A 13,002-nucleotide genomic window follows, 5' to 3' on the forward strand; every position below is an offset into this window, starting at 1 on the left:
ATGACTGCTCTCATTTCCAGGATACTGATGTGCAGATAGGCCTCCTCCGGGGACCACTCACCTTGGACTGTGCTTCCCAAGAAATGTCTCCTCCACCCAAATTGGGAGACATCCTTGGTGACTATGGCTACTGGCTGTGGGAAAACAAAGGGGCTATCTTCACAAACTTTTTCTGAATGAATCCACCAAAGATATTCCTTGAAATCTTTGGAAATGTTGACTGGAGTGCTTAAGGGATGCTGAAGAATAGACCACTGTACTAAAAGTCCACTGCAGGACTCGCATATGAAATTTGGCTAATGGAACTAGAGTTATCACTGCTGCCAGTGATCCTAAGGCCTACAAGACTAGCCTTGCTGCAGGCTAAGAATGTGAGATCACTTTCATGACCTGTAACCTCAGAGTGCAAACTCTTGTTAAAGGAAGCAAAGCTATCTTGTTGATCGTGTCTAGACAAAAACCTGTGGACTCCAGAGTCTGAGAAGGTATAAGTTGAGATTTGAGATAACTGACTATTATGCCCAGTTGATGACATAACTGGAACAAGTAATCCCTTGCTTGAATCAGAAAATGCCTGGATGAGGAGGTCAGAAGCCAGTCATCTAGGTATGGAAGCACATGGTATCCCAGCAATCTCAGGTGAGCTGCTACCACCGCCATACATTTGGCGAACACCTTGGGGGCTGTGGTGAAGCCAAAGGGCAGTGCTCTGAACGGGTAATGACTGGCTTCCAGCTGGAAGTGCAGGTATCTTCTGGAGCTCCTGTTCATACTGATATGATAGCACACATCAAGAAGATCTATTCAGCACATCCAATCATTTTTTCACAGTAGGAGCAAAATGGACTAAACAGTGAGAATCCAGAACTTTGAGTGTTTTACATATTGGTTTAGTTGGCTAAGATCCAGAACTGGTCTCAAGTCCCCTGTCTTCTCTGACACCAAAAAGAATCCTGAGTAAGCTCCGGATCCCTGTTGGTCTGGGGGGACTGTTTGGATAACTCTTTTTCTAGCAGCTTTACCATTTCCAAGGCTGCTGCTTCCCTCTGACTGGGTGGAACATCAGGAATGTTTTTCATGTTTGTTGGAAGAATTTGGGAAAATGATAAGAAATAATATTAGTATATTACTTTCTGCACCCAACTGTCTGTTGTGAAGGATGACCAGGCTTCTGGGCACAGAGATAAGCATATCCTGCATGCCTCTAGAGTACAGCAGTTGGGCAACTATTCCAGACCACTGGTAGGGCTTTTCAGAGAAGGTATCTTTGAAGACCTGGTTCTGCAGGCCATCCATGCCGCAAGGATGGTGTCTTTCATTAGACTTCCTCCCTTTGCCCTGGGAAGAACTATCTGTTTTTCAGTCCTTGGAAGACCCTTGGGACTTGCAAAACCACATCTTTTTACCACATCATTCATTCTTGGAAAAGGACCTCTGAGAGGTAAAAAAAAATGGATTCCAACAGCAGCCAGGGTCTTTCCATCTTGCCCACTTCTGGAGAGTGTTTCCTTAATTTTGGGGCTAAATAATGATGACCCATCAAAAGGAACAGTAATGAACAAAGACTTGAAGGGCTCCGCAAAATCACACAGCTGCATCCAATCATGTCTCCTCAATGCAATGCCTGACCCTGCAGCCCTAGAGGTACCCTCAGCTGCATGAGAGATCAGCCTCATGGATGTGTTGGAAATAGACTGAACAGTAGCCAGTTGTGAAGAAATTTTTTTCTGGTCCTTCACAGACATGGAACAAGTAAAAACCACACTAAAATGGGAGCAAATGATAGAAAAAACCTGCCTTTAATGTTGAAAACACACAAGTATTAAGCGCTTTTGTCCCAAACAGCTTGGACTTCATCAGTATACAACCAAATAACACACAGATTAAATAACCTTCTAAAGCTCATAATAGGTTAAATAATTAACCAATCATTTTAACTTGAAGCCATTGTACCCATTTAAAAAGAAATTAAAAATAAACATTAAAATATGGAAAACATTTTCTATTTGCCATAAAAAACACACCAAGAATAAATTATCATGTAAATATAAAAATATACACATTTATACAGTCTTTCAGCTTTTTCCTGCAGTATAGGGGAGATGGAAACAACATAATTTAAACATGGGGCAACAAAGCAGCCAGCCTCAGCTGCCACTGGGTTTCCTTTTTTCTTAATCGATTTTTCCAGTTAGCCCCCCCTGATCAATTTTGATATTTTCTAGAATACCAAAGGTAAATTTACTAAATCTCCTGCACACTAGGGAATGTTTATATAAAGCATTATTCTCCTTTTAATTATTGATTTCATATATATGTTCATATATCCTAGTCCTCAGTGCACGTTCTGTTTTTCCTATGTAAAAACGTTCACACTCTCCATACAGGGCCAGGTGTACCACTTTTTTAGTTGCACAATTCCCACCTTGAAAATTAATTTGAGTCCTCATGGTGTTTGCAAGTGTTACTTGCACTTGTTTACTGATGTACCCACATTGTGTACAATGGCTTCAAGTTAAAATGATTGGTTAATTATTTAACCTATTATAATCTTTGGAGGGTTATTTAATCTGTTTGTGTGCTATTGGGTTGTATTCTGATCAAGTCCCAGCTGTTAGGGAAGAAAACTCTTAATACTTGTATGTTTTCAACATTAAAGGCGTTTTTTTCCACCATTTGCTCCCATTTCAGTGTGGTTTTTGCTTGTTCTGTTCTGTTGGTTTCCCACTGTACCTTCACAGACAAGGACCCTGAAAGAGGTTTGGAAAGCTCCTCAGTCAAACCCCTTTGTAATCTGGTGAAAGTGTGCCAAATACTTCAGGGACCAAAGAATAAAGGTTGCCAAGGCATAAATGTACTTGCCAAATCTGTCCCAGGCCCTGGACTCCCTGTTACAGGATGGACAGATGAGCTCAATTCAGCAAGCTCCCTCTTAGTGGCTGCCACCACCACCACAACGGCATCTACTGGGACTCCCTTGCTCCAGTGGGCCCTATCTTTGGGTAGAGGTAAAAACTTATCTGGCCTCTTGTAGTATCCTACTCCTTCCATGCTCAGTGTAAGATAAGGTCGATCAACTCATCAGCTGGAGGGTCCACCCAGAACGTAGCTGGGACAGCCCTGAAAGCCTCCAGAAACACTGACTCCTCTTATGAAGGGCCTTCAGAAGACCATCCACCTCTCTGTTTAAGAAGTTCTAGGATCTCTCCAAAGGAGGCATCATCAGGTGGAGACCTGGGGGATCCCTCCCCTTCACTGAAGGCTGTGTCTTCAATGACAGCCTCCTGACAGGAATCTAGGTGTCTACTTTTGCATGTCCTCTTCCTAGGGATCATAAAGCAATGATAATAGAAAATGGAATATTACTGCTGATGTTATAGTGATCTTGTACAGAAACCTATCTCTCCACTAGCCCTAGCGTTAGTACAGTTGGCTATTATTTGCTTAAATAATCAATGACTATATGTGCTCTTGGCCACTCTGCTTAGCGACTGTTGCTATTGAGCTATATTCCACATATTTTACTACTTAGAGTGGTTTGTCTCATCACTAGATGCTGCAAAAATATGTATCTGAATGCATAACTAGCTAGTGTACAGATTGCATCCAATTTGCTGTAACTGAATGCCTGCTACTAATGTTTAATACAAAATAGTGAATGTTTTTAATTGTTCATGCTGCCTGTGTCTGAAACGAATCCTATACTGTTATATCTGATGTTAAAGTGAAACACTGAATTGCTTTACTGCTCATTCTGCCATTGCCTAAATGAACAGTATTTTCTATCACATGTGCTGCTAAAGGTACGTTGTACTTAATATAACACTTTAGCTTTGCCCTCTCAATACGGTTGTGTGGTATTTTTATCTCCTTGGGCTTCAAGGAGAAATGTTTATTGAGGACTGTCTACCTAAAACGCATTGTTAATCTGCTGCTAAATCTCCTACCTCTCTGATCTATTTTCTCTCCCTTTTACCTACACCCTTTATCTTAATCTGTCTCTAGTCCTCCTCTACCTACAGTACACTCTAGTACAATTCCTCTTCGTCCTGAATTTCCTTACTTCTGCCCTATCCTTTCTACCTGATCCTCCCTTGTTCTGCCATGTAATTGCTGAAATTTGTCTTTCTCTCTCTTTTACAGCCTGCTACCTCGAATGCTCCCTCCCTGCATTTAAAAACCAAAGAATACCTCCCTTCTAAAACTAAGAAGACACCCTTGAACTGCCTGCTCCCCAGGCACCATTCAACACTTCCTACAGTGTGGATATCCCCTACTTAAGGAAGCCTCAGTGTATGTAGCCTTAACTATAAAACGTGTAGCTAGTAAACTTTTTGTACTGTAATTTCTACCTCCCGCGTGATAGTAGCCTACCGCAGGCCGTTTGACACTCTTTCCCCTCCAGCTTTAATCTTTTCTCCCCTAAAACTTACTCAGGTTTAAATTAAATTAAACAATGAATCCCCATTTTCTTTTCTGTTTGCCATCTCCTTTCACCACTAGGTGGCAGCATACACCATAGCATATGTTCACACAGAATTAACTTTCCCAATCTCCATTATTTTATATTTTAGTATTTTGCTTCTCCTCCCCCTTATTTCAGAACCACAACCTACCCACTAATTTTCTTGGGCTAAAGAACATACAAAAAAAAACTGGCTAAATTATATAAAACTTACTCTATAGCTGTAGCCCTATCTCTATTTCTGAGTCACAGTCACTGATTATTTTTTTCTCTGTAGTCTTTCACGCTTTCTTGGCTCTACCCGCTCCATTCGCCCTGCGGGCTCACTCCGCTCCCCTACCCTGCCACCAAACCCCACACACCCCCACTATATGTACAGTTATACATCCTGTGACTCCTCCCTACCCCACTCCACACCAATCACAATAATAACTAAACTAAGCCTCACCCACCTGTAAACACTTATATTCAACTTACAGTCTACCTCCTCCTCCCACAATGCTTTGCATATCAACACTCCCCATTACCTTATTTGCCCTACTAATCTCCCTCTCCTGTCTCACCTATCTCACAATTTCCAAACACTTACCATATCCCTCATACACACTCTACTACATCTTACTATCATCCTCACTCCCCCTCCTACTCATACATCTCACATGAACTCTTCACCACCAACCTACTCCACCTATTCAAACCTAAACCACTCCCCTCCACACCCCCCTGCACTTAACCCTTAAATGCCTTACCAAAAAATCATTTCTCTCACAAAACACTTGCTATCCATCCCCTACACACTACCTCACTTTACTCCTCCACCGTATCTCTCTCTATCTGGCCAGTGACATCCACCCTAACCCCGGACCCATCTCTAACATTAATATCACTATACCCTCCACTCAACCCACAAAACCTAAATCCATTCACCTTGCTACTCTTAATGCACAAAGCTTTAGGAATACAATCCCAAGCCTCCATGCCTGGCTCTCCCATAACCACCCGACATAACCGCCATTTCTGAAACCTGGCTCAAATCCTTCATAAAAGATAACGAAATATTACCACCAAGTTACCAAATGATTCGCAATGACAGAACCCACAAAAAAAGGAGGTGGGGTAGCTGTAATCTACCCCTCCTGCCATACCATAACTCCCTACACCAATAAAATCCCAACCTTTGCCAACGCTGAAATTATTATAGGTTTAATAAAAATAAACAACCACAAGTCCATATGTATTGCTGCCCTCTATAGTCCCCCTGGTGATAACATTAATCCTCTCGAAAACATCCTCTTCTGGTTTTCCTCTAACATAAAAAATGAAACCTATAGCCTCAGGGATACCAACATCAACTGGACCAATATTACCTCCAAAGCCCCATCCCATACAAAAAATCTATACAATTTCTGCCAACTAATTCACTCTCCAACCAGACCAAAAAAGATGGTACCTCTGGAACCATCATTGACTGGATTCTTACAACTCTCCCAAATCTTATCTCCAAAGCTGGAACTTCCCACTTCTTACCAGCCTTTGCCAACCTCCTCCCATCTCCTTTACAAAAACAACACCTCTACATCTAAACCTGCAACCTCTCCTCTTTCAACCCCTTAACTTTCTCAGACTGGTCCCCTCTGAAAACCCTTCCACTAGATGATGCTGTATCGTATTTTAACCACCTATTCCTAACCCTCCTCAACCAGCAAGCCCCCCCCCCCCGCCCAAGAACCAAACGAGTCAAAACCAATCCTTGCCCATGGTTATCTAAAGAAACTAAACAAGCCATGCATCTAAGGGACAAAAAATTAAAACAATATCAAAAACAAAAAAAAAAAAAAACAACTCCCTCCTTGAGTTTAAACATCTTTGAAACTCCACAAAAAACTAATAAAAACCGCAGTCCTTGCACTCAACCACTCCCAAAAAATTCTGGGACTCCATTTCATCCATTTTGCACCCTGGTAATAAAGAATGCCCCTGCCCAAATCCCAACCTTTCCGACCTTGATACAGCCACCCAGTTCAACTCTTTCTTCACTGACTGTATTGCCAAACTATCTTCCTTCTTCCCACCAATCACATCCAGCCCCAGCCCCTCCGACACTAATCCTGACCACAAACACCTACCTCCTTCCACATCTTTCAGCCTTACTCCCATTCCCACAAGCACTATATAAAAGATTTCTCTTCAAACTCAAACTCTGCTGCAATGCACTTGACTATCTTCCACCCACCTTTCTCAAACAATCAGCAGATAGCATCGCCTACCCCATCTCTATTCTTATAAATAGATCTATACAAGAATCATACATCCCTTCTATCTGGCGTTATGCTTATATCATCCCTCGTCACAAAGGTGGCAAAAACACTGACACCACCAATTTCAGGCCTATTGCCATCCTTTCCCCCATCTCTAAAATACTAGAGAAAACCATTCAAGCATAACTCATGACTCACCTAACCCAAAGCAATCTCCTATCCCCTACCTAACACGGCTTCTGCCCTGGCCACAGTACCATGACTGTACTTCTCTCCTTTCTAGAAACCATCAACTTGGAACGTGGCTCAGGCAAATTCATATCTACACTATTCCTAGATCTGTCAAAGGCCTTTGACACCATCTCCCACACCCTACTCATACCCCAACTCTCTACCCTACATCTCTCTCCCTCCACCATTGCCTGGTTTTCCAGCTACCTGTCAAACCGCCAACAAGCTGTCCAATGGAAAACCTCAACCTCACCCTTCCTACCCACATCCACAGGCATCCCTCAAAGCTCCATTCTTGGCCCTCTACTCTTTAACCTATTCATTAACAACTTTCACCACTCCATCGCAGAATTGTCTGTCATCCAATATAGAGACGACTCGACTATCATCTGCTCAGCCTTCTCTCCCTCCGATCTCCTAGCAAAAACCCAATTAGCCTTCTCCACAACTGAATCTTGGATGAAGTCCAACCATCTAGCTCTAAATGCTAATAAAACTAAACTAATGATTTTTTCCCTTACCAAAAGCTCCTTTATTGACAAAACCTCCTTCACCATACAGAGTCAAAACAGCACCAACCTTGAAATTGTTCCCAACACCAAGCTTCTCAGCATCATCATTGATGAAGAACTAAAGTTTGATACCCACATCCTCTCCGCAATTAAGAAAACCCACCAAAGGTTAGGTCTCCTCTACAGACACCACCGCTTCCTCACCCATTCTGCTCGTCAAATCCTTGCATCCACTTTCCTACTCCCCTCTCTTATGTAAGTGTGCCCCTCTGTTCACCAATCTCCAACTCAGCCTATGATCCAAACTTGAAAGCTGCAACAACAAAATCTGCAAATCTGCAACCAGTTCAAAGAACTCATCCCACCATTGCCATTCCCTCCTCACTCTCAATTGGCTTGAACTATCCAACTATCTCAGTTACCTACAATTCATCATTGCCCACAAGCTCATCCTTAAACCTGCAGACTGCCCATCTCTCACTACCTCCTTAAAATCCTATATACCTAACCGTTCACTCAGTTCCTTAAACCAAAATCTCCTTCAGGACAACAAACCATCACGACCACCTGGCCATCTACTAATGCCCTTGTTCTTAGCTAAACAGTGGAACTCTCTCCCCCCTCACCTACACAACCTACCTGACCATATGAAATTCAAATCTCAGCTTTTCTCTCATCTATCATCTAAATGGGAATGCCCATGTCATGCTCCAACATAAACCCCTCTAAACCACCTCTCTTATTACTCTCTACTGAAACCAACTCCTATTAAACCACTACTACTACTTCATCTCTACCTAAACTTTCTATTCCCTACTAGGGTCCGAATTTTCTCTCTACTATCCATTTTACTATGCCTTTCTTTACATGTATAAAAATACTTTTCTCCTCACAAATATTTGTTGCACATAACCTAATAAGACCTAGCAGCTGAATGCTTACAAATGTTCTTGCTGAGATTTCTGACAAAATATTTATGTATTCTGTTAATGTTTAGTCTATATAGCTGCTAAGGGCTAGTAACCTAATGTCTATATGTACTCTATGATCTTATGACAAATTGTTTATTCTTATATGTTTTAACTTTCTGTACATACTATTGTGTTTTTTGCAACATTTAATCATTGTATCTGTAATTCTTGGATCTTTTCTCCCCGGGCCTCCACTGAAAACGGCCTTGTTATGGCCCAGTGGACTTCCCCGGTCATCAAACTTAAATGAATAAATAAATAAACAGAAGATAATAAATAAATAGGGACCTCATCAGTGGGATGATCTGGTAAAGTTTTGGAAGTCAGTGGGTAGTCCTGGATGAGGACTGTCTGAAGGCTAGTAAGCGATGGCTGTCCCAGTGGAATAGAAATTACAAGCTCAGAGCTTAAATTCAATGGAGGAAGAAGAATAGGATCTGATGAGGGTAAGGCTGTCCTCTTTCTGGGTACAGAGAAAGCCCTCTTCACTATCACAAATGCAGAAGGTCGAGGAGAAACAACAGCCAGTCACATTGAAGCTACCTGAACTGAACTCTAAATCCCCGTAGATCCCTGCTTCAAGGAAGGAGCCAGAGCCAAGCTATCCCACATCAAGGCACCAAGAGGCAAGGACGGCTCTGACAGCTTCAAAGTCAAACCCAACACCTACAGCTAGAGCCAACCCTTCAGGTCTGACAGTCATTCTGCTGCAAAGAAATCAGAGCCAGGCAACTAAGGAGCATGGTCAGAGTGGAAGAATGGCCTGTCTTCATATCCGACACAGACATTTTCAAAGATCTCAGATATGAGGTCTCTGAAACCACTAGCTGGATCAGAGAAGAAGATATAACATGACGTTGAAAAGAGGGCAGGCTCACAGGTCCGATGTGAGATGGAGATGGAATTTCCCCATCTGGATCTGAGCCCTAAAAAACTCCCTCATCATTCTATCCCCCTCTGCCCCAGATAAACTTCTACAGGATCTAAGGGATGAACTAGTTGAAGGTGGTATGGAGGGTTTCCTTGGTGTCTCTTGTAAGAAAGATGAATGACGCCAAGAAGATATGGATCTGGGCAGAACAGTGGAGATTGGTTCCAAGGAGATTTGATGCTTGGAGTTGAAGGATCCAAGGTTGGCGTTGGATCTGGTTTCTTAGAAACTTTAGGTGGAGGCTCGGAAATTGGATCTAAATGAGGAGAACAGTCAGGGGACCATTTCCTGGACTCTTTTTCTTTTGTAGTCATGCTTCCCTTTATCAGGTTTACTGGATGGGGTTTGAGACCCACCCAAAACAGAAGCAGAAGAAGAAGGTAGTAAGACTTTTAACACTAACTTGTTTCTTCTGTCCCTCAACGCACAAGAGTTGAATCCCGAACAAATGGAGTAGCTGACGTCTAGATGAGCAGCAAGTTTCAAACCAATAAGGACAATACAGATTTACCCCATGTTTCGCAAGATAATGCTGGGATTCAATGACTGACATAAAGATGCACAAAACATCCAGCAGACAAATACAGGACGCTCCAAGGAAGAATATGACTCCAAATCTCCTAGGTCCTGCTTGAGCAGTAGGAAGCGGAGAAGGCTACACTTAAAAAGTGAACAGGATTTTTCTCTAGGATACCTGTCACCCAGGTAATCATTCTAGAGACCCAACTGAGGACTATCATACCACTGGCTCTTTCTCAGCAAATGGGAAAGAAGAGTGTCTTGGAAAGCTGGGCCACAGATTTCCGTTCAACAGAATAAGAATTCTAGCCAATACTCATCAAGGAGGCTATGGGTTTCCAGAAAGAGGGAAGCTCCTTGCCAGTGGAGAGTGCAGACATCAGCACATTCAACAGCATGAAGATGAATCTCTACTAAGGAAGAAAGGGAAAGTCCAACCTACTAGACCAATCAAGAAGGACAAAAAGCAAACCCAGACCCTCCAGGAGAAGAGTGGGTAAAAGACAGCTTACCACCACCAAGTGATATCAGACAATATCCGTAGGATACCTTACTTCAGACTTGGCAGAATCATGGCAAACTAAGGTCCTAACCTTGCATCTAATACTAAGAGATCCAAACAAGATCAGGGTATAACAAGAATCTCTCCACATCCCTCCATCCACCTGCATCACAAGGAGCTAAGGCACCTCAAGGGAGGGCTACAACTAGCAGTCAATAACATCTGGGCTCACAGAATGTGAACCCCCCCCCCCATACCTGGGCAGAAGGGGAGGCTGGCCTGAAGAGTAAAGGCACTGCTTAGAATATCAGAAGTACAGGTTCTTAAGATGGAGAACCCACATCTATCCCACCACCAAAGGAAGCCACCAGACGTCTGACTGTCATCATGGAATTCAATGGCTCCCAGTAGACAATCCCCCCCCACCTCCTGGAAGGGACACAAGAGTTTCTTTTCCCATCAAGATACAGCAGACAAGAGCTCAGAGAGCTGTGTGGCTCATGGCCTACAATGCCTATCATCCTAATCACAGGAGAGAGCAATCTATTTCAGCAACCATTGGGAACAGGCATGGCAGCCGACTGAGTAACATGTTGATTAGACCTCTGCCAGTGTGACAACCAAGATATTAAAAAAAAAAAAACAGTTAACATTATCAATACTGGGAAGATTCTGTTACTGAATGCCAGCAAAGAAGGAATCTGGAAAAAGAAGAAGAAAATCAACCAGAAAAGAAGAAGAAAATCTCTGGCTGGGAAGACATCCCAGCCAATCAGCAAAAAGCAGCTCCATTTTCAGCTTTTGTAGAGGATATGGCAAAATCTATTCAGAGGTTTTTAAATTAAGTGGAACACTGCAGGAATATATAAAGTCAAACAAGAAAAGCATGAAAAAAATAAAATAAGTTTTAACTAGCTATTCAGATGAGCTTATATAACTGTGAAATGAGAGACTGAAATAAAGTTAAGACTGGCTTCCCAAGAATTAAATATTTTAAGAATAGCAGACTTGGAAGACAGCATACATAGAGAAAAACTGATATTTTTTCCTATACTACACAAATTGGAAGGAGTGGACTGTATTCATTTTATGAACGTGCAAGTACACAACAGGACTGCTGCTCCACAGCAAGATTTGTGAAATGAGAGTGCACATCATTGAGGGAGAGGACGTTGTGTATATTCAGAATCTGGCCATCAGAAATAAGTGGAGACCTATAATAGTAAATATTTCATGTCAACAGAACTAGATCCTCCTGAAAATGTTCTGATAGAAAGTAAAAGTATTAAAAGTTAAGAACACCACAATGTACACAGGTAAGTATTGTAGAAAAACTTACCAGCTTAAATGTAAACCCATATGTCACAAGATGGGTTGCAAACTGGCTTAAGGACAGAACCCACAGGGTTAGAGTTGCTGGCGCTATGTCAGACTCCAAGCCGGTCACAAGTGGTGTCCCACAGGGCTCGGTCCTTGGCCCCCTATTGTTCGGCATCTACTTCTCAGAAGTACAGGCCAACATGGGAGGACTTTGGCTGACAAAGTTTGCAGACGACTGCAAACTGGGCGCCATAGTGGAAAGTGCATCGGACACGGATATCCTTCAGAAGGGACTCACGGAAACAGATAGCTGGTGCCAGAGCCATGGCCTGAAGTTAAACGCCAAAAAATGTATAGTCATACCCTTCGGGAAAAACAAGGTAACCCCAAGCTACCATATAGGTGGCAATCCACTAAGCACAGAAGAGGTTATCAGGGACCTGGGGACCCAGGTTGACAGTGGCCTTTCTTTTGACACTCACGTTGCTAAAGTGGTTAGAAAGACCTTCTATATTGCCCACCTGATCATGAAGGGATTCATATCCAGATCTAGTGAGGTCATTGTTCCCCTGTACTCTTCGCTTATCAGACCAATGATCGAGTACAATGCTCCATTCGGGATGTATCTCACCCGACATCTGCAGCAATTGGAGAGACCCCAAAAGTTCCTCACCAAAAGGATAAAGGGACTCCAAAATCTGTTATATGCTGCCAGACTGAAGAAACTCCAGCTCTATTCAGTCGCATACCGTCTGCTCAGAGGTGACATGTGCCTGACATACAAGGCCATGTCCAACCCGGAATTAATGGACATGCTCCACCTCAAAAAATCCAAATCCACCAAAACCACTAGAGCAAGCGACTTAAACCTTAGCACGGATATAAATAGGACATGCTGGAGGGATAGATTTATCACTCAGAGACTCCCTATGCTGTGGAATAAAATCCCGGTCCATGTGAGGCAGAGCACCTCGCTGGCTCTGTTCAAGAGAAATCTTGACCTGTGGATGGGAGATCGTAGGTTTACCCCGGGAATCATCTCTGTGTCACTGCTGGACAGAAGCACAACAAACTAATGGGCACAGTATTTTTTTCATATAAGGGGTGGTGTAAGCCACAAAACTTTGGGCTAGGCTTATAAATGCCTTAGGGCAGATAGCCTAGTATAAACCTATGAACCTATGAACCTATTCAAGCTGCTATATCCAGTTGCCTACAGCATATATTTTCCTACACAACTGAAGACATTTTTAGAAGCAAACTAGGTTATGAAAGAAATAAATAAGCATATTT

Source organism: Protopterus annectens, chromosome 2.part2 (assembly GCF_019279795.1).
Source record: "Protopterus annectens isolate FY-2018-M chromosome 2.part2, PAN1.0, whole genome shotgun sequence".
In the NCBI taxonomy this organism is placed as follows: domain Eukaryota; kingdom Metazoa; phylum Chordata; order Ceratodontiformes; family Protopteridae; genus Protopterus; species Protopterus annectens.